We start from the raw sequence: 26,056 nt of genomic DNA, 5'->3' as shown, positions 1-26,056 counted from the left end.
TAAAAAGAATAATTTTCAGTGTTTGGTGGTGATTTTTGCTTTCCTTTTTCCTCAAACACTTTCCATTCAATGAAACAGCAGAGGTACAATCTGCATGCCAAAAACAATGTGACTCACGAGTAGTGAGAATCGTAATGATTTGAGGTTCACATGCCACATTTTTTCAGGCTCATTTGGTTTCTTAGAAGGCAATGGAGCATGGAAGGAAACCAAGTTATTAAACCTAATGTAATCTCAAGCTAAAAAATTGATGTAATAAATTTCCCCTGGGGATTAGAAAAACATCCAGATTTTTCACATAAACTAAATATGTGGTTCAGGAAAGCCATCAATTTATCTTCTAGATCCATTTGTATAATAAAGTGCCTCCTGAAAAAAAGATTTAAAATTTAATTTACATGTAAAAAAAAAAAATCACTTGTCCTTAGTGTTTTGTATTTGAGCATCCAATGTCTCAAGCAATTAAAGAACTTGATCTCAGTCACTGAGGCAGAATTAATGTGGCTCTTGACTTCCTGTTGCTCCTTATCCTGTCTCCACTTTAACACCAGATTGTACTAGACTCCTTGTATTTTGAAGGTGAAGTGAGTAAAAACATACACAACAACCACAACCGTGGATTTTATGTGATGTGTTGAGACCAATCCAAAATTATTGTGAGGTAAATGGAAAATTATGCAAGTTTTAAATGTAAAAAAAACCCTGAAAAGTGTGGCATGTATTTGAATTTGGCCCCACTGCATCAACACTTTGTAAAAACCATCTTTTACTGCAATTGCAGCTAAAAGCTTTTCACATCTCAAGACTGAAATTCTTGCACATTCTTGTTCCCAAATAGACAAAACCCAAAATGTTCAGGCCTTGGTAAACATTCTCAGTTGGACTTAGGTCTGGACTTTGACTGGGCCATTCTAACACTTTAAAATACTTTCATAGAAACCTTTACATTGTAGCTCTTGCTGCTCATTTAAGGTTGTAGTCCAGCTTTGGTGTTTCCCCTATGCTACTCAGACAACTTTTGGCTCCTTCAGCATTTCTTTTCTTCTTAGTTTATCTTATCTGTAAGGTCAAGTCTGTTGAGTGTATGACGAATAGCTGTCCAGTCCACATTTTTCCACTTAAGGTGGATCTCAGTTTATAAAACATTTGCACAATAAACAAATCCATTAAAATAATTCAATAAGTCAAACATAACTTATTTTTAAGCTTAATGAAAACATTGTATCTGAAAGAAATTAAGTTTGTACAGTAAAAATGTTTTACTGGAGAAAAAAAGCATAAATATATTTTTTTATATTCCCCTGCTGTCTTTTAATACTCTCATTTACAACATTGTAGGATAGAGTTTGTTGAATAATGTGCAGGTAATTTTAGTTTCTTTTGACAGAACCTCAATTTTATTCATTTTAGTCTAAAGTTAGCTTGTTTCCATGAAAGCAGGCATCAAAAATAGTTTTATATAAACAGATTATTTGCAAATTTATAACTCAAAATAACTTGAACATAAAGGTAAATAATAATAAAATCTGGAGTTTGTGCCAGTCAAATCTATTTTAAAGGATCAATTTGATTACTTTACTCTGCTTTTAGAAGATCGTGAGTCAACACTTCTTTCTCACTGGCTTTGTTTGCTCAATCTTTGAGCAACAATTTGCATATGCTCTATTCTAAGCACAGACTCCATTCACTGTGTATATTGTGAAGAAAATCAATAGTAAAGCTGAAAGTGGAAAGAGAAAGAAATCCTAAAGACAGTTAATCAGTGCTGCACACTAATGTGCTAGGGTCCTAAAAAGGACGCATCAACAGACACGTTCAGTAACCAATTTAAGAATTATTAATCAAGGTCAGTGGCTCATTTCATATTCTGCAAATTAAACCAAAATAATCTCTAATGTTTGTGCTGAGCTTTCTACAAGTGACCCCTGGAATATCTGTAGAGAGGCAACTCTGAATCCTTGCTGCGGTTTTGGTTAAATGGCTACAACACACATTTTTCCTCAACTTGTTTTCATCCTTTTGACAGCGCTGATTCACTCTGCTTTATTTATGAATCCAAATTTATATTTAACCACACCAATTTGCAGCCACAGGATATGCTCAAGTCATTTCTACAGAATATTTGTATGGCATTTTTATTCTGCCTACAAGGAAAACACAATTATTTTTATGCAGACAAGTATTTTCATCCAATAAGCCAGATGCAAATAAGTTCCAGTAAGAAGGTCAAACATATTCAAGACTTTTAATGCCCTCTTTTAAAATGCTCTTGCCCTAAATCTGGAAGTGCTTTTAAAATGAGATGCACTGTGTCCTGAGTGATGGCTTATAACACATTCCTAATGCTTTTAACTTGCCTTGTTGATAACAAAATTGGCTCTCTCAAATCCCTAAGAAATGAAAAATTGATTTTTGCCCTGCTTTACATTTTTTCTGAAGAACATATAGATGCACAAGTCTCTAATGTGTGAAGTGGGCAGGTTACCAGAGTGATTTGGCATGAAGAGTGCATCCTACTCTGCAGCATGTGGGAGTTGCTGAGTGTGCTGATCACATTTTCTCCACCTGTTCGCAGAGAGAATGACCTCCAGGAGCAGGTAGACTTCCCAGCAGGTTACGTTTACTGTCAAGCCAAGCACACAGGGAAATGTATTTGACTGATGAAGCCATAAAAGGGAAAATGATACACTATGTATTCAGTTCTGTTTCATAAACTTTAATTTCCTCACTAGAAGATAAAATATTTTTTTGTGAAGAGTAAATTACAATAAATGTTGCACAAACCTTCTCTGTGTAGAGTGTCTTCCATTTTTATCTTTTTTGGTGTATGTCACACATATCAGATCTATCAGGGGACAGGAGGATAAATGTACTGATGTCACCTTAATGTTGTCTTTTTGCTGATAGGGTTGGTATCTGGCCTCAGTGAGGTTCATTGCTTTTCTGTCTATATATTTACCCATGACCGAACTGCTTTCATTGATGTGCAACATTTCCTTATTAAAGTGCACATTGATTTTACCAAACCGTTGCTGAATACAAATTAAGAAAAGAAAAGATGGAGTCACTTTTAGGGTTGAGACGATTTGCAGAAGTTAAAATTTCAGTCCAAAATAAAATTCAAATCACAGTTTACTTATTGTTGACATGCCAAGCAAATACCTGACACTCAAATACCTGACAATTATAATAAAATGTTTTCTGAACAGTAGCTCTATATAATAATCATGTTTATTTTGTAAGAAAGGATATCAATGAAACCACAAATGTTTCATACAAACGTGATCCTGTGCTTGACCTTCTGGCTGTGATGAAGGTCTTAGTTCAGCTATTCACAAACAAACTTTTCCATAAATGTTCTAATTAATCATGACAATACCCAAATAAATAATCAAAGTTTGATTTTAAACAGTTAGATTTTTTAAAGCTCTGTGAAATTAGGGCTAGGGTTAGTTTTTAATAAGCATGTCTTTAAATGTTTTTTTATTTTTATTAAATATCTTATCAAAGTTAAGTTCTAAACACACATATATAATTTATGAATCAGACAACACAGCTTCTGGCTTCAAAAAAAGTTTTAAATAGTATATCTATGAGGTGTTGTAAAACACCTCAGAGTTTTACAACACTGTTAGATTACAACTCTTTGGTATAACAATGTGAAAAAAACAGAAACCACAAAATGTCAGCAAATGCCAGCTGATAAAAATGCATGACTGATTGGTCGAACCGCATGATTTCATATCATGTTCACACACAACTGACTCTAACTGTCCGCCTCCTCCTGCAGTGGGATAATGACAGCAATAAGCAAGTGATAAACAGAGCTGCTACAAACGGATCAGAGAACTTAATTTTCACTCTATTATAGCTGAGAAAAAGGGAACCTTACTCTTAATTTAGTTAATTTAGGCAATTTCTGTTTTATGACTGAAGGAACTTTGGACCCGATTTCTTTCTGTTGTGGAACTTGTGAATTAGGTCTGGTTGTAGTGTATGGTTTTAAAATGTATTTTGATCCAATAACTCAGTGGAATAAAACAGTCAGAATCTGACACACACTTTTAGTTTTCTCGTAACTAAATTAACACAATGATTTCATGTATTTTTTTATTTGTACTGCACTTGTGCAAAACTGGTAGAAATTAGCATCAAGTGACCTGCAGACAAAATTTCAGTGGAAGGTGGTTAAGCAAATTGTTTAACCAGGCAACCTGAACTTAAAAACACAGTGATGATTTCATGGTTGGCCTTCCACATCCAATTGCCAAAGTACTCTTTAGCAGGACAGCACAGTGTTGATGTTTAGAATAAAGTAAAAAGTATGTTTTCTTACACCTTCTTACAGCAGGATAAGAACTTCATCCTATCATTCCTTGATGAACAACTATGTCTGTAAAACACGTCTGAAATTTATTGTTGAACAGCTCCTCCCATTGAAGATAATTAGAAAGCAGTGCTTGATAAGGCAAACACTAACAGGCACAATTAGTTATTCGGGTATAATTGCCGTTTTTTACTAAACAAATGACATTTAACAAAAAAACTATATAAATGCAAATTTGATATTCCTTAATTAATCACACTTTCTTTCCTTGAGCCAGCTGAAGAGATGTTTTGCCTAAAGTGCTTTGCATGTTTCATGTTAGAGTACTGCAATCGGTACTCTTTTACTTTAAATTCAACAATGGCATGTTTCGGTGTGCTCTCCATGAAAGTGGCCGACATTTTACTGCATTCACTCCAGGTAAACGACAAAACACGTCTAGTCCATTTATAAGGAGTATAAATTCAAAATCTCTTTAAAGAGAAAAAATCACTATCATCTGGAGAAATGTAATTTCTCGATAATTGTGTGGAGAGATGTGACAACGTACAAACTTTGATTTTATGAACAATGAATAAAAAAATCACAGAGGAGAGGAGCACCAAAGGCAGTTTTCATATGACTAATAAAGACCTTTAAAACAAGAGATGAAAGCATACATTCCCAACAGAGAAGAAAAGATTAATTAATAATTGCTTATATATACATTTATTGCTTCTGAAACAGGAAACAATTAGCCTCAGAGGTAGCAACTGTGTTGTTCAAATATCCATATTGAGAAATAAAATGGGGAAGGATGTACACTGATTTGAGAAGTCCAGTTAAAATTTATGTGCTATAAACTGCTATACATGACAGAAAACTGAATCACTGGACAAACCATGCCCAGTGTGAACTATGGTGGTGGCAGTATCATGCTTTGTGTTTTATCAGCAAGGATAGAGGATAGGATAGTTGTAAGCCGTTGTGGTGGATGTAGCAATACCAAGTGACCACAACATCAGGAAAAAGGAGCATGAGAAACTGGAGAAGTACCAGGGCCTCAGAGAGGAACTGGAGAAGGCCTGGAAGGTGAAGACCACAGTGGTGCCTGTGGTCATCGGGGCCCTCGGGGCAGTCACCCCCAAACTGGAGCAGTGGCTACAACAGATCCCAGGAACAACATCAGACATCTCAGTCCAGACATGTGCAGTTCTCTTTTTTGTTTTATTCACTGCAAAACGAAGGAGAGAAGTTCACAAACTGTTTTGGGAGCGTCTACTCCTTCAATATGTTGTTATTCTGCCATCTGTTTCACAGCCTCACACCACATTACTGCTCACAGATTCACAGCTAAGTGAGAAAAGGGTTTCTTGGCTTTCTTCCAATGTAAAGTATAGACCTATTTTACAGCGATTCCATATTCTCTTAAAATTAGCGGTTGTCTTTTTACACATTCTACACTCACGAGTCATGAGAAATGTGACGAACACACGTTTGCGCTCAAAATTCATTATAATCTCATGTTATATCTGTTCTTTTACAACACATGCATATATAGAGAAAAATTAAACCCATTTATTGTCAGTAGCTATGAAAAACAGCAACTGTCCCCAGCAGATTTTACACGCCTCCAGTGATTAAATTAACATTAGTTCAATGAGCTAAAAACACTGACACTGCGTTTGATAAAATCCAAAACAAGAAATGTTTACTTGGCTCATTCTATTAAGAGAGTTTGCCACAAAATATTTTCTTTACACAATGCAACATTAAACTAGTTGATTTACTGATCCTGGCTTAGTGACCCAAGCATCAAAAGCTGCACTGTTGATGTATCTACACATCACACTGTGTCGCTGTAGGTGTAGCTTTGTTGAATGATAACATTTCTTGAAGAAATAAATTGTTAACAGTTATGGCTGGTTTGCTTATACTACCAAGCAATAACCAACAATATACCAATAAAAATATACCAACAATAGTTACATGATATAAAAGTTACAATGCTAATCTATCATTATTTATAAGCACCGGCTTTGGCTCAACCAATAAAAACCTTCAGTAAAGCTGCATGTTAAAAACTCGCTGCAGTAAATTGGGTAATTGCATTTCCCTTTTGGATGTAACAAAATGTGTTTTTGCGACTAGTCTGTGACAAGACTTTGCAGTAATCCCAAACATGCCGAGGCTGTACCAGTGCCTATTTATAATTTGTAAGCCAGCACATTCACACTATAAACAAGCTGATAGTTATATTTTTTATTAGGGTGTTAAACTTGAAACTCTTGTATGTGTTTGACTTGACATCTATAAAAACCATCATGGGTTTTCTTTAGCTGTTGCTGATTTAATCTTCTGTTGTTTTTTGTAATCACACTGTCTGACAGTTATCTTGACAGTTTACCTGGTTCCATCACACTGCACATTTCACAACCAAGACAGCTGCAGCTTCCTTAGGTAGCAGCTAAGACGCAACATCTTGCACTGAGTTACGTCCCAGGGCTTCAAAAGATGAGGAACCTTGCTTTTTGTCACTGTCTGACCTTAAATAAGACAAAATCAATTCAAGTTACCACAACAATTTAAATCAGAAAAGTGGCAGACACATTTTCAGAGAATTACTTACCTTCAAATCAAGTTTACGTGCTATTTCTTTTAACAATTGGTGTTAAATGTTTGTTCTGGTTTGTACTGCAAAAATATGTTCTCATTTTAAAGATATTAATAAATATTTCCAGAGGTAATCGAATGTCAACCAGTCGCCACCACATTTACAAAATCAGTCAACTGTGCAGCAATGATTTTAGCTACACAAACCAGCACAAAAACTAATTCATATTAATTTAGTTTAATTTTGTTAATTGGGAAGAAGGGCAAGTTGCTCTATGGTGACCTCTGGAGACATTTCTACTTCATGTAAACACTGCTACCTTGTGTGGTATCATTGGGGAATTAAAAGAAATAAACTAAGATGTTGAATGTTGAATTGTGAACCTCTGCAGGTCTGGTTTTTCCTCAGGAACAATTTCCAGATGCCTGGAGGTGATGTTTTAATCTGTTCAAACAAATAATAGCAGGCAAATATAAACCCAAAGGACATTTCCAAACACCTATTTCACAGGAAGAAAACAAGTTATTTGTCCACATGAATGTGCTTTGCTCCAAACTCACAACTAAAAGTAAAGGCTTTGGAAAAAGGCGGCTGAAGTTGGAAGAGTACCAACATGGGCTGAAAGGCCACTCAGTGAGGCAGAACCCATTACTCCAAAAACAACAGAAATCCATACACACACAGATCGCACATTCACTCAGGGATAAAGTCCTAAAGTTTTGGAGGTGAGTCCCGTAGAATGATGAAACTAGGATGGAAGAGCAAGAAAAAGTGAAAGCTTGTAAGATTCCCATCTTTAAACTTCATGCTGGCCGTATCATGTTTTAGCGCATTTCACAAGAAGATGGCATCGTGAGAAAAGAACCTTATGCAGATGCTTCAATATGCGAACTGAAGCATCATCTCAAGACAGCCAGGAAGTTAAAGTGTTTGCAGAAATTGGTCTTCCAAATTAACAATGACCCTAAGCATGTCATCAGATGATTGTCTTTAAGTGGCTTAAATGTTTTGCAGATGTCCACCACAAAATCATCTCAGTCCTATAGAAAATATGTTGTATAAAAGGTGTATGCAATTGAGGGGACCCAAAAAACTGTGATGTAAGGAGGAATCAGCCAATTGACAACACAGTATAAAAGAAAAGGTGTTTTTATGCAGACATCTAAATTCGACCGTAATGGAGTGTCAGCATTTCACTGATATGTTAGCGTTCTTTTTTTAACATTTAAGCTACAATTAAGCAGAAAACTGTACAGTATTCACAACTTAAATTCTCAGTGCTACCATATTTATGTTGAATCTTAAATTACCAAAATCAAATTTCAAAACAACAGAAGTTCATTTATGTTTCCCAGCTACGCGGTTGGCTAAAAACAACCTCGTCTAATTCTCACCTAAAAATTACACCCAGTCTGGCTGTTGTTGAATTGAAACATCTGCCAATGAATGTTCATATGGAGGATTCAACAGAAATTAAAATGTTCAGAAGAAACTACTCACAATCAAGTGAAAGTGAATAAATAATTGTTTTCCAGTAGCAGCTTCCCGTAGATGAATGTGTTATTAAAATCTGGAGATGATGGAAGTGAGATGTGTAAAATGTGCCTGTTTAGGCAAAACAGAGAGAAATATGAGGGTCCTTTCAGTCCTATTCTTTATACACTGAGGTGTTAATGCTTCAGAGTGAATGGTTTTAATGGCTTTTGGTTGTTATTATTCTCAGTGTTATGACAGTTTGATTGGACCTGTGGTCGTCGTTTATTGCTGCTCAGTTTGCCTGCGCCTCTCTTTACTTGCTTCCAGAGCTTTGTGTTGTTATGGTAATTTTCATGAAGTAGATTGCATCTCGCTGGCTGCTCCACTTGGGTCCTGTCTGTGAGAAAGGCCTGGAGCAACAGCGTAACAATCATAATGAACACATCAGAACAATGGCCGAACCGAATATCATGTATGTCGACACGCTGGGGCTGTGCGAATGACCACCGCTGTTACCAAAGTAACTAATTGCAAATGCTGATGAAGCTGTGGCTATGATTACCTCCAGGTGCTGGGGTTTCTTTAGACTTTCATGTCTCATTTTCATGTGTGCAAAGGCTGCAGTTTTACTGAGTGTTGAGTGAAGGTTTACTGTTAGTTTTATAATTAAATTTGGAGACTGTTTTACAGCTGCACTGGAGTAGTGGAGTGTTTCCACCATGTGAATCTCCTCAGGACAGCTTAAATCCCCTTTTCTGGAACATGAAGGGAAAACTGTAAAGCTATTATTTCTCGTGTCTCATGTCTGCCACATGGTGGTTTCCTTCTATTGATTTTATATTGATAAAACTGTGCCACAGTCAACTGACAAAGTAAAATAATCAGATGGTAAAATATATAGAGAAAAGGAAGGATGAAAAGCAAAAAAATAAAGCAACTTTGATGTCATTATACTGTGCTCGTAGGGAGTCAGTCTTTCCTTGGTTTTTCTTTCTTTTTTTAAATGGTGGCTGATCAGTAGTTCTGCCGGCTCTCTGAGGACAGACAAAAGTTTGGCCAAATCTCAGCAGATGGACAGAATCTGAATCCAAGAAACAGGATCATTATAATCCAGAACAAGTCTGTTCTGACACAAGACCAGAGAGATTTCAGATGACCATCTACTCTATGCTAGTTTTTCATCTTATGGTACTTAGGGAATCTTTGGTGTTAAAATGGTACCTACCGTATGTGTTAAACTGTTTCATTTCCCATATCAGAAGAAGTAATTTATGTCTCAGCAAAAAGTCTGCTCATAAAAGAGTTAACAAATATCCAACTTAAAATGGATTCTTTACTAAATCACATTAGGCACAGATATCACTGGCCTGTTACTTAAATTTTGGATCACATCCTACTGATGGTATTTTCTGGGTTCACACAAAGGGGATTAAATCATCATCAACAGTATCTATTATAAGTATTTACACATCTTTTTCAATTTATTCACATTATGAAAACCTTTTATCACTGGGATTTTATGTAAAAGTCTGAAGCAAAGAGGTACATAAATTATAATGGTTTTCCTTTTCTTTTTGTACAATTAAAAGCCTGAAAATTGTAAAGTGCACTCTATTTATTGCCTTGAGTAGTAGTTGCACGTCTTTTGGGGTATTGTCTACCAAATTTGCCAGTCAAGAGACAGAAATTCTTGATTAAAACAGGTGAAACTCAGACAGAAAGGACGTAGAGTTTCTGTTAGTATTACTTCACATTCTTCAATGGATTTATATCTGATCTTAGACTGGAAAATTTTAGCCCACAAACTAGTATGGTTTAAACCAGTAACTCAAGTCTGACCTTCACAGTTCCTGTTTTACAACTTTTACATTCATCACTGTTCCAATACACCTGATTCAAATTAATTGTTATTGTGCGTTTCCACAACCTGTTGATATCATCAGCCATTTAATTAATCTTTATTGGTGACATATATAGGTACATATATGTATATATTTATAGATATATTGAAGTAGATTTGAAAGTGGAGTCAACTAATTGCACTGGATTTATTAGAGTATAGTGGACTAAGTTAAACCACAACATTTTCTGGTTTTTATTTGTAAACATTTTTTTTTAACAATGTTTCATTAGTTTGACAAGTAATACTTTAGCTTGTTCCATCAATAAAAGTTTCTTCAACTACACTATAAAAGTGAGAAACAAAATGTGAGAAAGAAAATGCCAATGTATTATTCCAAAAGCTACAGTGCAGCTGATTTTGATTGTCCTAATTCGATAGAAGGGCACTTTCAACAACGCCTTGCATGGCAAAATAAATCTAATCGGACCCCGTGAGTGGAAGCCAAGAAAGAGACTTCAAATTAACTAGACATAAAAAAAAAATATATGTACTGCATACAATTTATTTTAGAATTCTGGAAATGTTTTTTGTCTGTTTCTTATAGGGTGGAAATTAAACCTAATATGGCTGAGAATGCTGCACTTAGAGTAAAACATAGTAAATCTATAGGATGGCTTCACTCACTCTGGAGGAACTGGATGGTTCCAATATGGAGGGCCTAGAATGGGTCAGAGTTATTATTTTTGGAGGTTATGCATTACCTAAAGTTAAAAACCTGAACCCTAAGAAAATTATTTAATTTAGTCAGGAAGATAAAAAGATGGCCTTCTTAGCAATAATTTATCATCTAACTTTATGTTGTGTGAAGAGAAATGAGGCATTCCAGCTACGACCTAGTTTGCAATCATTGGGATGCCATGTGTTTTTATGTAACTATCTTAACTACATTCCACTGACTATTTTGCATTTATCTCTCAGGATAATATGAATCATGTACTCAAATAAGGAAGTAAATATGACCCATCATGCGTTGCAATAATAATCTTAAAATAAACAAGAACAAAGACAAACAAACAAAAAAATTAAAATAAAAGGAGTAATTTCAGTGAGTTTATTTTGAGCTTCTAGCTTCCATTTAACCAGGATCAAAAATATGTTTGCTGTAATTTCATTGGAAATTAAGATTCAACAAGCGCTTTCCAATTACAACAACATAATAAGGTTGTTCTAAGAGATTGTGTTCCCACCATGTGCGGCAGGCCTCCTTGGAGTGTTTTTCCCGTGAGTGGCTAACCTGTGGCTTTTGTTATCCGTGAATTCACTCCAGAGTTATGACCATACAAGTGGCACTCTTAAAGGAACGATTACAGGAGTTTGCACAGCATCTTGAAAACTAATTCAAAACTGCAACCGCCCTGAAATTAGACCTGTGGGGTGCAGATAACAATTCCTGGCAAATCAGTTACATGCTCACTGTCGAAAGCCTAGCACTAAAAATCCTCACAGCTACTGCGTTGCTTTCATATAAGCACCCTGCTGGTAATGGTTTTTACAATAACTTACACATTAAGGTTGGACCGCGACAACATAGGATTTATGTCTGGATAAATATGCTGATGTAACCTGAATTAGACTAAACACATTAAACTATTTTATTCAATTCTCTCTCTCAAAACTGACTACTGATCAAAACATGTACTAAATAAATGTCTCTTTTAGAGCTGTGGAGTGCATGCCATGGATGCATCTGTGGACATGCTGCCTGCACCATTCATGTGCATAATCTCCCCTGAGAATATATCTCAACATTTGGGTTTGTTTGTATGTCTGCAGGCTTTCCTGCTTTCAAACTGTAATATGCTTGTGAGTGACTGGAAATTACAGCGGGTCAAGAGCTCCTGCGCCTGACCCAGTCCCAGTAAGGGGTGGCTCCCATCTGTTGAGCCGTGGGGAAGCATGGACCCCAAACAGGTAGCCCGTCTGAAATCTCTGACTCATCTCCTGCCCACCAAACAGAAAATGAAAAGAGGAGGGATAACTGGGCAATGGGCCCTGCTTCCCTCCTTCCAGCACACATACACATTTAAGACCTGCCTGCTGAGCTTTTTAGCTAGGTAAGCAGTTCTGTGGAAGTGGTGAGTTTAATGAGTATGTGCTTGTGAGGCATGCTGAATACTTTTTCATTAAAAGCAGAGACATCCATGCATCATGCAACGGCCCTCATAGCGTGTCTCAATTTGGACATAGTGATGAACCCAGATTTGAATCTTCGGAGACACATAAAGACAATTACAAAGTTAGCCTTCTGTCATTTGAGAACATTTCCAGTATTCAAGAATTAATATCCCAAGAAGATATTAAGAAACTCATCCATATTTTTATCTTTATTCAAATTTATTACCACAACACTGTCTTCACAGGTCTGCCTAAAAAGTCAATCAGAAAGCTTCAGCTGATCCAGAATTCTGCTATTGTTCAAGTCCTTCAGAATATCCTACCATTGTTTACCTTTTCTGTTAAAATTTGTCTTTTCTTTTTTCAAAATAATTTCTTAAAATATCCATCTCTCTCTGAGGCATTGACTCTGGTCTCTTATAATAATAATTACCCCTCAATTACCCGAGATCCGTCCCCAAAGAAGCTTTTCATTCACAGCTAAGATGATTCAAGCGCCGAAGAGTTGCAGTTACGTTAGGCTTCCTACAGATGGCGGTATTTAAAAGTCATTTGTCCAAACTGCAGTGTACATGCATCTTGTCTTCTGTTTTAAAATAAAACGCTGGGTATATAGGGATATCTGTTGATATATACAGAATTAAAATATATTTTCCGTGTCTTTCTGGTATCTTAACAACTGGTTGCAGTAAGGATGGAGCTACTAAGTAATTTTATTTTGTTTCAGAGAAGATGTGTCTGCCTAATATCAATACTGTAATCCTTTGGCATGTCCCCATGGATAAGCCTGATCATATTTAATCTGAGACCGAGTGGGTCTTATAAAAACTTTTTAGGCTTCCAAATGTATTAAATGTTTTGCTATATTTATATAAAAATATTATTTTAAATAACACAATGAATAATAAGTTTGTTTGTGCTATTTCATTACGTAGGTAATGAAATCAAGTAGTAGCCCATAGGACAGCGTTGGTGTTGGGCCACTGGATGACGCGATGGAGGTTGGGTCTAAATGAAAAAAAAAAAAAAAAACCGCACACCGTACGTGAGGTGCAAGTGAACTGATGGGTGACTTCATGTATCACCGGCATCCTCACTGTGAAGCTCACAGCCACTCTCAGTCAAACAGACAGGCAGACAGACAGACAGGGGGAGGGAGGGAGAGCGTAGAGAAACCGTGGCAGCCTGTTAGAGAAAATGATCAGTCCCTGAGCGAGACGAGAGGGTCATTCGATGCCGCTTCCTTCTCAGCGGATCACCGGGAGATGCTCACTGTTGTCCTGATGACTTTCCAAGCTGCGCGGCGCGTCAGCACTTAGAATAAATTCATTCATCTGCTCATATCTGATCCACTGACGGACAGGTGGTGGCCGGACGCTGCGCTCAAACCCAAGAGGAATCACCGACTCTGCCCCACTCATGAATGAGTCTCCTGCTGTTTCAAGGTGAGTACTCAACCTTTTGCTTTTTTTCCCACCCATCATTGTGCAGAAGCCGAAAGTTGCATGACTTTACGCACCGTTTGAGCCTTGCAACGAGGCTGTGCACTTGTTGTTAAAAAACATTTCTGCTGACCACCTGTGACGAGACGCAGGTGATGCTCTTAGAAGAATGTGAATGTTTTCCATCACATTCACTGACAAGAGGCAGGTCAACTCTTCATCAGGTCAGATGGAAAAATAATGACACCATCAGGGGATAGATTTCCTTCAGCTGTATTAGACAAAGACTGCAGCAGCCTGCTTGTGAGGATTTTTTTCTCTAAGCGTGTGGATTATTCCGGGCAGCGCATCAGATCAGTGGTCATCAGGAGAGAGAAAAAATAGAGTGAAGTATTAAGCTTGGAGATACAGAGTCAGTCAGTCAGCCCTCCACTACTGCTGCCCTATCTCCTCCTCCTGCAGCCTTGGCAGGCAGGGCAGAGTGCAAGCCACTGGGATGCTGATAAGCCGGGGCAGGAGCCGGGATGATGAAGGCTGAGTCCTAAAGAGCACAGAGCTGTGAGCTGTGCCAGCCTCGACAATGCTGTTGACCAAGTGCATCTTTGTTCAAGCCCCCGTATGTGACTGTCCCTGTGTGTGTTTGGTGGAAGAGACAGGGTGAGGAGGGGAGGCAGTTGGATTCCCATCTTTTTTTTTTTTTTTTTGACTCTCACCCCTCATGCAAAGCAGATGAACCCCTCTCTTCTGTCTGTGTGCTCTTTCTGGTCTGGCTTATCTGGCCAGCCAGTTGGACTAGCTTTTATTCTCCTGGCCCCTCCAGAGTGAGTAAAGCCTCTTGTGGAGAGAGAGAAAGACAGAGGAAAAAAAAAAATAAAAATTGGCTTCTCTCTTGGCATGCTCTCGCCTGTCATGTGCTTCAGCATTTTATCAGTTGCCTGCTAATTTTAGGATTTAAACGAATCTTCACATTCATTTTCTCTCTCTGTTGCATTGATAACAGTAAATTAAACCTTGGTTAGGCCTGTGATGTAGTAGTTAGCAGATCAACAAAGCCCCACTTTTACCAAATAATAAAAGTCATGAATTATTTTGTTCACTGTGAAGTAAATATCAGAGCCTTTTGCTGCGGTAGTAATAACCTCAGGATTAAACATGCTGATGTAAAAACCCCCTTTTTGTGGGAAGAAAAACAAGAAATAATATTATATTCCATATTATATACCAAAAGTAATATAATATGGAAAGTAATATTTTCAAGAAAAACAGTAAAGGATGTATTCACAAGGAAATATTATCATTTCTAGAAAGCCGAGTTACTGCTGAGTTAATTTCTTTAGGCTTCAAAATAGGCACAGGTTAGATGTGAAGTATTTAATACTTACTGTTTCAAAACGGCAAATAGTGATTGTCATACAGTTGCCCTCACTTTAACAATGTTTTTATCAGTTTCTTTAAATTCAGATAAACCCAGTGCCTTAAGATTAGTAGATGAGGATATTATCTTAACTTTGCTGTCTTTTGATTGGTTATTTCATGACATTTAAGTTATTTTGAGGCACTGGTAAGGAACAACTTCAAGACAAACACCTCAAACACACTGTGTCCTTGTGTGAAGGCATGGGGAACTAGAACTAAATCAAGTTACTAGGGGAACTGTTGACCTCCTGAATATTAAACCATTCACTTCTGGTTTAATATTCAGATGCCTGAAGGTGTCATATTCATATCGTTCTATAGGCAGACAGATTCTTTGTCTCAGTCTTTTGATGCAAGATGCAGATATTAATCCCAGAACAAAATCAAAAGACTTTGTGAAGATGATGCATGAAGCTGGTAAGAGAGTATAATTGTAAAATATGTCCTGGACTGAAAGTCCACTCAACAGGGAAGTAGTCTTCACATCAAAAGCAACATCAAAAGCCAGGTTACAGTTTTTAAACGGTCTCAGGAATAAAGTAATTATTTTTAGACATGTCCTTCCATCGATGAACAGAAGCTAATTGTTTTTTTTTTTTCCGTGGCTGCACGATAATAAGATAATTTTTGATATGAGATAATATTAGTAAATATTGTGAGCAACTATGAATTGAGTAAAAATAATTAAAAAGTATTTATTTTGCATTGGGTTCTTTGGAAACATAGACCCCAGACAGTGAGTGGTGTATCCAGCTGCTGAAATAAAAATAATTAAAATTTTACTGAAAAAAGATTTGGTTTCTTAATACCACCTTATCGTCACTTTACTGTCTAACACAATTTATTCTGCATAAGCAACGTGTGTCATCAAATATTTTGCAAGCAAGTTTCAGTACATGGCACTTAAATAATGAGCTAACATTTATTGCAGTTCAATCAGCTAATAATAATAATATGCATATTGAGTGCAGTGCTCTTGTTATTGGATATTGTTACATGAAGAGGAAAAAGGGGGAGGTTGCAAGCATTATAACAAAAAAATAAAAAAGTTATCTTAAAACATGTTTATTATTTTGGTATTTAGCAAATAGAACGGAAATCTTAACTGACCTAAAACAAAAAAAGTGTAGTGTGATTTAATGTCAGACAATGAAGAAAAAGTGGGTTTTTATTCACTGTTTGAAACATCAGGTTTCACATGTGTTTCACATGTTGTAAAGATTTGCTCAAGAATTTCTAATTCAATCAATTGTAAGATTTTATACACAGTGCTCTTATAAATTGTCCATTGATCTTTGTGTTCATCTGTAACAGAGCTCTTTGGAGCATTTTCGAGAAGAACTGCAGATGAAACTGCATTATTGTTGAGTCTCTTACCCCTGGAGGCAACGCTGGACCGGTGTAGGTGAAGTAATTTAGAACATCTGTCTCTGTCACTTTCACCCACAAGCGAGAAGTTAAGTGTTATCTTAGACCTCTGCAGAGATTAATGAGCTACTGTAGGTTTGAGAGGATCGAAAGGAATCCTCTCAAACCTACAGGGAAAGAACAATGAAGGAACACTCCTCTGTTCTTCTGCATAGAAAAAAAAAAATCTTAATTTGAACAACCAGTTGCGTATGTGACATTGATTTTTGAGTAATTTAAAGAACAGGGAGTGCAAATGTGGGTCAGCGGGAAAGGCGATGCACGGTCACTGCAATAATGCATTAGTGTATGTAACACAGTTACACAGTGCGCAGAAACTCAATGTTATCATCCGTAGCTGGAGATCCCCCTCCACCTCCTAACTTTGAGTCTCGCCCTTTCCACCCTCCTCTACTGTAGATGCTCATGGAGAGAGTAATTTAAGTGGACTGTTCAGATGCTAAAGCCAGAGGAAAGAGGTGATGTCGAGAGCTCAGCTTGTGCCCTCATACATATAGCTCTGATATATTCTGCACCTGATGTGTCTTTGCATACACATAGAGTGGAAGAGACAAAGAGGGGCGAGAAAACAGTCAGGGGGAAGAAATATGGTGAAACTGCAGTTCATTAGGCACAACTTATAAGCTGTTGTGCTACCTTTATTTGATTTTAATCTTTGCGCTTCTCCTTGTTTTAATGTTTTATCCAGGCCTGAAGGGAGCTTAATGCAGCTAGAAACCTCACATGTAATCAGGAGACTAAGACAGAGTAACAAGTAGAGGTAGAGAGAGTAAAGAGGAGCTATGAAGGCTAAAACAGAGAGGAAGACGATAGAAAGAGGTGGTGACAAACTGTGGTGGAGAGAGGTAAGTGGAAGAAAAGAAACAAGTGGAAAGAGTGCAGCTCACCTGCCAGATGGCAGCTCTTGGCAGCGGCACTCAGCATGCAGTGATGGTGGTCGTGCAATATGGTGCACTGCCTCCAGATTGTCACTCCACTGCTGATACAAACACTGCAATAACTTTGCTGATGTGTGAGTTTTGCAAGATTTTCCTTGGCACTGAGTTAAGCTGGTAGCATATGGATATGAAAGAAGCGGACAGCGTTGAGGGATTTCTTCTCTCAACTTCTTCCAACGGCCAGAAATAGCGCTTTCAAACTTTAAAATAATAAAATGTTTTAATTTGAATGTCAGCTTTGAATGTTAAATATCTAATAGAAATGAATGGACCAGTTTATCTCAAATTACCTCTTTTTTTTTATATCACGTGTTTGCAACCCTTCCTGTAAGCCACTCTGGAGGATACGTAGTGACACCGGGGTGCTGCAACTGGAGAGATGCCACAGAGTTAGTTTTTTTTTTTTACTCAGTCATGTTTCTGAGCAGCTGTAAACTGTGGCAGTCAGAGACAAGAGATTCTTTGCTGCAAGATGAGATAAAATGAGATGAAAAATGTTATCTCTTACTGCTTACTAACACAAAGCAAGATAAGGAAAGGAAGAAATATTTCAAATGAAGATGGCCTGGTTGTCACAAAATAGCACAGGATGGTCAGAGTTACAATTCCCTCTTTTTAGATTAAAGGTCAATTTTGCATGATATGATTATATTCTTATCAATTGGAAATTAAAGTCGCAGCGCATGGAGGACAAGTGAATGGGCACAGAACTCAAATTCCTTCAACTCCAGAATGAAGTTTCCACAATAATTGAAAGCTTCATCTCCTGTTCAAGGTCCACTGTGTTTTTTCCACAAGAACAATTTACACCAGTTCATCCTTCCCTCCACTGATAAGCTTAACAGAGATGCTGATTTCATTTTCCAGCAGGACTTGGCAGCTGACAACACTGCCAAAACTACCACGCCTGGGGTTTAATGACTGTGGTATGACTGTGCTTGATTAGCCAGCAAACTTGCCTAAGACGAGAACTCCTGTGTGTTATTGTCAAGTAGAAGGAGTGAGACATCAGAACCACTAATATAGACAAATTGAACGCTGCTATTAAAGCTAATTAGATTTCCTTACACTTCAGAAGAACCACAGGCTGATTGCCTTCATGTAACTCAAGACCCGGTGACGAAGTATTGAGTAGATAGAGTCCAGTACATATACATGCTTTTTAGTAGGCCCACATTTCTGTCATAAGCTATACAATGTTTTATTGCTCTTTTGTAATATTCAAACTTTCTGTTTTTCATTAGCAGTAAGCCATAAACTGAGGATAAATACAAATTAACATTTTATGTGCATCACTGGGTGTAATGAAGCGCTGTTAAGTTTCACTATTTTAAATAATTTATTTAAATAAACAAACATTTCAACAATATTCTAATTTAATGAGATGTACCTGCACATTCAAGCCTTCTCAAACCTGCAGTCTCTGAAGATTAAAAGACAAAATTTAAGGTTTTGAGTTTCTAACTCTTTTGCCTCTGCTAAGAAATCATAGCTACAACATTAGAGGACATCATGAAATTAGTTTTCTCCTGCTGTAACTTGGGAAGGCAAGGCATTTGCTGGAACCTGCTGAATGCATTACCCGTGCTAGTCTTACAAGAAAGTAAGGGAGCCATTTCCAGAAAAAAAGCCTGTGTGATTGCCCAGTGGGAACATCTTCAAAATGGCTCTCATCAGATTACATATACCAGAAAGCTACCTGGACTTTTTAGACTGCTGCACTATAATTGTTTGTTGGCTTCGACAAACCAAGCTCTCTGCTGTTTCTTTGTAGGACTTTTTTTCCACAGAACATTATATGTTATTTCTGCAGGATTTTGCTTTGGTAGAAAAAAAAAAAAAGTAAATCAGTCCCTTTCAGGTAACTTCTGTTGAACAGTCTGTGTCTATTCCTAATAGATTGCTTTAAAAAGGGAACTATCCTCTCACCAGGCTGCTTCTTTTTCTGTTGATTTCCTTAAAAAGAGGATTTTGAAACAGTAGAATTTCTGAGTAGGTTAAAATTAGCAAGCAAGCAACACTGATTATGAACACAGGCAAGTATAATCTGAGCAAATGCTTCTTTTTCTGCTGCTGCGCTATAAGAATGGTCACAAAATTTTCACTGTGGCTGAAATCCTGACCATTGTTTTTGTACCAACACATATAGTTTAAAGTAGAAGTTGTGAAACAGAAGATCAGTCTCCGTCTTCCGGTTCCTTTTCCTTCCTCGCCATCTATCACTGTCTCCTCTTGCTTAGAGTGATTTGTTAGCAGCGGAAGTAGCAGCTGTTCCTTTGCATTGTAATTTCTTTGATCCTAATCATTCATGCCAGCCACTCCTAACCTTGGCATCTTCTACTCCATGAAGCCATATGGTCAAAGACTGAGGCCCCAAAGAAAAACATGCAGTCTTATTTGGGACGAGTCTTTTGATTGCATCCTGAGAATTGTGGACTTGAGTTTTACAGGTATCCTGTACCTCAGTTTCTGATTATTTTTTCTCATTTTGAAGCTTGATGGAGTCTAGTGTCTGCCAAATGTAATGCGTTTTTCCTGTCAGATTCTTATGATTTATGCATGCAAAAGCATTATAGCCCCCCTCAGGTGTAAGTGAATCAGTCTGGGCAAAAATATTGTTTTGCTGCTCAGAAAAACCAGCTCAGACAAGAAAAAACACATAAAACCCCCCCAGAAGAACACAAAAAAATTACAGCTATTCCAGATTTACAGTGATATGTTTTCTAATTTTACCAGCTTTGCATGTTAAACTTTCTTTCAGTTGTAAAATCCAGTTTTAACTACAAAACCTGACCATTTTTATTCCTCTGTTTTTTTCTCATTTTGCACCTTAGTGGCGCTAAAGGAAAGGAGGTACCGGGCAGTCGATGCAGCACACATGCTGTCTGGCTCCAAAGCAAACACAGCTCACTCTGTCTTCTTCTGTGATCACTGAATTATAGAAGACCCTCTATTGCAGTCGAACTGCGCGGGTTTTCATCACGGTGCTGGAGGTCACCCTGACTTTTCCCCCTATCCTCATCATATATGCAATGGAAGGGCTTCAGCTGTTGAGATGAGCCAGTGTGAGGTCAACCAGGAAAAAAAAAACAACAACAACAAAAAAAAACAATAAGATTTATAGAAGAAGGAAATAAGTAAAAATGTATGCACAGTAACAGAGGAGGCAGCTCCTTTCATCTCTTTTCTTAATGGCAATTTTGGGTATATTGGTGCATCAGCATGTATATTGCATATGCTCTGAGATAATGGCATGGATTGCAGAGCGTTCTCCTGATGGTGTTGTGGTGATGTGCCGGAATTAGTCCCCTATGTCACATTTGCCTGTGTCCAGGTTTCCTGCAGCATCCTGCACTTACTACAAACCGAGCGCGTTGTGATGACATAGTGCCGTTTTACTGCTCCCCACAGACACCCGCCTCTACTCTACCAGGAAGATTAGTGGCTGGCTAGAGAGCCCTTAAGCCTGCAATATCTGCAGCTGACCAATAAACTAAACAACAAGCATGCAGAAAAGGCAGTTAGGGGTCATGTTTGGTGATATAAAAATAACTCTGGGATGCACAGAGCGCTGCCAATAAAACTTAATGAATTCACAGTGGCCTGGCTTTCAGAACATCAGTGTGAGTAATTTAAATATTATGTGTGTGACTTTTCTCCCCCCGACTGAGAAAAAAACGTCTTGCCGTTTGACTTCTCATTGTTGAACAAAATGATAAAAATTAACCGCAGGCTAACTGTCACAAGACTCCACATTGAGGCATCAAAGTGAACATATCCTCTGGCCATTAGCAGTGTAGACATCCTTGCTACACATTATACTATATAAAGCCTGATTCTGTGTTTCTATAATTGGGGACTGTGAAGGCTGCCCTCGGCTTCCCCTTCATATAATACGGTGGGCTGATCTCAAAACATTGCTTTTTCTAATAAACCCCACTGGTCTCCCGTGATTCAATATGACATTCATTTAAAAGTCATCATTAATGAAGATGGCGGTTTTTTATGTCCTAGTTCCTCGACTCGTCACTGTAGGTACCAGCGACAGCCCCTGGCTCTGGCTCGCTGGCTCCCTCCTCCCTCCTGTCTGCCACGTTTGACCTACTTCTGTCTTCACAACATTGTAAACAGATCTACTAATTGCCTTCATTTATTCATTTGGAAGTCAAATTCGGTTGCAATTGGCACCCCCCCAGCCCATTCATGTGTAATGTGTAAGACACTAGTTCCCCCTTCCCCATAGACATCCATGCGTATTTTTGCTCCAATAAAAGTATCCCTTTTTGTTAGCTTTAGATCACTTGGCCATTTTGTATCCACACATTGTTATTTCATTTCTTACTACATCCATTTCATAGGCAATTTTGGAGTTAAATGTTCTAAAATCTTTTAAATTATCCATGTCCAGTCCCGGTCTTTATAATTATTTTTATAAATTATGACGTTAAATAGTCATAACATTGAGTAAGAAGATGTGTTGTTATTTTTTATTCTCAATAAGAGTATGTCAATATTTTTTATCATCTTAATTAGTGCAAGATTGGTAAGCACCTTTGTCAGCAGTCATTTAGATTAAAGTAGACATACAAAGTAAAGTTTTTGCTTCACTGTATAGCGAAACAGAATATAAGATCTGTTATAGGTGTTAATATTTTTGATCTGGTCTGGACTTTGGATTCATATAAACAAGCAACTGAAAAACAAGTTCCTGTACTTTGTCAAAGCAAATACACACAGCAAGAACTCTGTTCTGTTTCTGCGTGTTTAGGTCAACTTTGCATCAGATTTTCTTTGGTGATCAAAGACTCAGCGGGGTAGGTTGCTATGGGTTCTGACTAGTTTCTGGTCAACATTTCTCAGCTTTAATCTTGGTCTTAAAAAAACAGCAACATAGCACTGTTAAGACACAAAACTTAAAATGAACTTGGCTTATTAGAATAGAACTTTTTAGCAAGTGCAAGTTTTTCTTTAATGTCACTTATGTAATTGTTAACTATATCCGCTACGGTGGTCATTTTATATCCAACATTTTCCAGTACAAATTGGAGACGTATGGTGGCTGCACAGGTCATATCGACTGGTATTCATTTGGACCTGCTAGGGAATAAAGCAGAAATAGGGCCAATAACAAGTTAAACAGATAATCTTCTTATACTGTCAGGCAAATTTAATATTTTGATGTTTATCCTAATTTTGATTCAAAGGTGAGCCTTTTTCTTCAGAGTTTTAATTGTAATAAAATACCAACATTTTGACAGCCATGAAGTAGATTATATACAATGATATAATTGTAATATCAACAGGCACATGGTTTGTATGAACTGTAGCTCCAAATCTAGAAATGTACGACATAGCATGTAGGTGCAATGTAACCAGCACTGTCCTATCTTCAATTTCCACGTTTTAGATGTGAATACTGTTTATAAATACTCCTACTGATTTCTTTTCTTGAAATCTAAGATGATTTGTTGGAGGAAACTTCATTTTAAGCTTTTTTTTTATCTCCACAAACCTAGAGGCTAAGGAACCATGCATGTCTCAGCACAGCCCGATTACAATCATGAGGGCAGAAGTTGTTATGACTACTGTAATTCAGACAGTTTTCTGCCCCCGTGGTCTTATACTGTTATTGCCTTTGTGCAGCCTTATAAATCTAGGCCAGTGTAAGAACAACAGCAAAAAAAATGTTTTTATCACCTCTGATGCGAGTGACAATGAATCCCATTGTTGACTAAGTGTGAGAGCGGAGATCCAGCTTCTGACCTTTAGAAGGATCGCGGCACAGTCTGCCGGCGGCACTCACGATCTCACACAAATGTGCAGCCAGAAGAAACAAACAAGGCAAACTTGAGGAGAATGCTGTTTGTGCTAAATCTGATATTGTTTGAGAGATGAGAAAGAGATTTGTCCCTACAAATCCACAAACTTCTTTGCAAAAAAAATGTAATGAAAATTATGAATGAAAGAAACCTTTTCTTTTTTTCCATTTGAAGGAACCAAAATTAAAACAATGCTAACCATAAACTAATAAGCGACTCTGAGAACAAGTAAAACATCTCTAACACTGAGCTAAAGACTTTGCTAAAGCATTCAATGCTTTAAAAGCTGGTGTAAGAGATAGAATCAGTTCCACTCATCTTGATCCAGGTCGAAGGGTTATGTTTATGGTGAACAAGAGCATGGCTTCTCACTCTTTTGCATTATGATTGGTGCCCATCGGGAGCCCAAGGCCCCCCAGAGGCCTTGGCAAACCCCTGTTCCTTCACTGTGTGTTTGCGTGTGTGCGTGCGTGTGTGTGTGTGTGTGCGTGTGTGTTCATGAGTCACTTCTGGGCCGGAGCGTGTCTGTGAGTGGTGAGGCGGAGAATTCAGCAGGGAGGATTGCACAGGGCGAAGAGCTGTCTCCATAATCCAGGGTAAACACCGAGCAGCATGACTGCACGCCTCAGACGTGACCAAAGCCAGGAGAACAGAAATGGATGAAATGATGAGGCTGCCGCTCCCCTGCATGCTTGGCCACTTTTGCTCCAGTTTTCGCCCCTGTTTTGTAACACCTCGGAGGATTTGAGAGGTAGATTCTCAACACTAAATTAACCTCGGGAAGGCACTGCAGGTGTCGACTGTTTAAGGTCACACCAGACTCAAACCTCGCTCTGCAAATATCAGTTAATCTGCTATTTACTGTCAGATCTCAAGAGCGTACGCCTATTTATTATTTCAAGCTAAGTAAAGGAAAATTCTGGAAACCCTGCAGAAGTTCAAAGTGTAAATCACACACACAAAAGAAAAGATATGTATTTGGAACTTTATTTGAAAAGACATTTAAACCAATAAGTTCTTCATTGACACCGCTAAGCAGGGACGAGTCAGGCAGAAAACACAAAACCATTCAGCTGTTTTATTTTATAGTAACTCAAGAACAGGCACCAAGGGTTCAGTCAGATTTTTATGATCTAATTTTCAAAAGGCTTTTTACAGCACTGTATGGCATTCTGTTGTGGCAGATTCAGAGACAGGACCCGCACCATGAACCAAAGGCCTTTGTTTGACCATCACAACAGACAGCAGAAATATTACACTTGCTTTTGAAAAAATATTGAAAGAAATATCCTGAAATGAAATGTTAGAATTAAACGAGAGAGGCTTATCGGCCTTCAAAGCTGATGATTTGAGAGATTTTTGGTTGGAATTTTCTGGATGGTGTTTTGACCAAAACAGATAAAATGCAATTTTGAGAGCCAAGATGTTCTGCCAAATCTCAGCGCCTAGAGAAATAATCAAACAAACTCAAATTTTAATGTCCAGTCAATGGAAATAGAAGAAAAAGCAAAAAATTCCTTCTGTTATTTTAGAAATAAAAATTGATTCAGTTAAGACTGTGTAAATGTGATATAGTAAAGCTAATGCTGTCTTCAAATGTAAATGCTTCAGTAAAAGGTGTGACAGATATTACTCTTCAGTGGCCAATTACCGGTGGGGTTGCTCACACTGAGGCTGCCAAATTGAGCAGAGTAGGTCGAGGCACTTGAGTGACTTGTCCTGCTGCGTGAGCTTTGTGGGGACAGATGGACAGAAGATGCTGGAGTGGAGCTTAATACACCCCAGCCTACTCAGTAACAGTCCATCCGCTACTTCCTGGCTCCAGCTCAACTCAGCTGGATATCCTGTTAGTCAGCTAATGGAGAGCCCCCAACGCATCAAGACCCCCATATTAGGTTCTGACATGGCTGTCTTCATTTAACCTTTACTTATAAGTCTAACTGTGACAACACTCTGTTTAGGTTAGCACTGGCCAAAAAAGACAGTTGGGTTTGATATTAAGTCTTCTGGCGTTTGGCTGGAATTGTCACAGGTTTTTAAACAGAAAAACAGTTGAAAAGTTTTCATGTATCTCTGATGGGGTTATGCAAAGTAAAGTTAGGAAAGTCTTTCAGATCTGGGTTGGAGAAGCTTCTCTTGGAGCAAAGATGGCATTTCATGTGATGGGAGGGTCTTAATGTAAAGATGCTTCTTTATGAAATCTGCCTTCAAGCAAGACTAAGAGGCTCAGAAGTGGATAAAAGGCTTGTTCATAACATGAATTCATCCAACCCCTGTCTTCACAAAGCAGAATCTACATGTTGGTAGAATTTGTGTATGTCTTCGTGTTTTTCTGAACAAATTATTTCAAATGAAGTCAAAGAGAAATGTAATCATTTAGTGGCATGCGACCAGAAAGAAGATGATCTCAAAACCTTTTGTTTATTTCAAACAAAAGTTTTACAGAAAAAAAAAACTGAACATATTTTGCAATTGATTGCATTGATTTTTCTCCAGATAAAGTGAAGCAGTGGTTCTTTCTCTGTTTTATAAGTACCAAATTAGTAAATGTAAAGATTTCCCCTGGCAAAGAATGGATGGACAAGTTAAATAAAAAAAG

The 26,056-nt window shown here is 37.7% G+C and overlaps 1 protein-coding gene across 1 annotated transcript in view; it reads left to right on the top strand.

Annotated features, from left to right (window-relative positions):
• Positions 1-13,460: 13,460 nt before the first annotated feature.
• Positions 13,461-26,056, top strand: part of plxna2 (plexin A2) — an 87,316-nt gene continuing 74,720 nt past the window's right edge. Inside the window, exon 1 of the mRNA XM_015031294.1 lies at positions 13,461-13,859. The gene's annotated coding sequence lies outside the window, so the exon portion shown is untranslated. The remainder of the gene's footprint in view (positions 13,860-26,056) is intronic.

The sequence above is a fragment of the Poecilia latipinna genome, unplaced genomic scaffold (genome assembly GCF_001443285.1).
Source record: "Poecilia latipinna isolate Pla-1442-1.1 unplaced genomic scaffold, P_latipinna-1.0 Scaffold202, whole genome shotgun sequence".
Classification (NCBI taxonomy): domain Eukaryota; kingdom Metazoa; phylum Chordata; class Actinopteri; order Cyprinodontiformes; family Poeciliidae; genus Poecilia; species Poecilia latipinna.
Note: the sequence above shows the minus strand (reverse complement) of the source record. Positions and strands in the feature narration are given on the sequence as shown.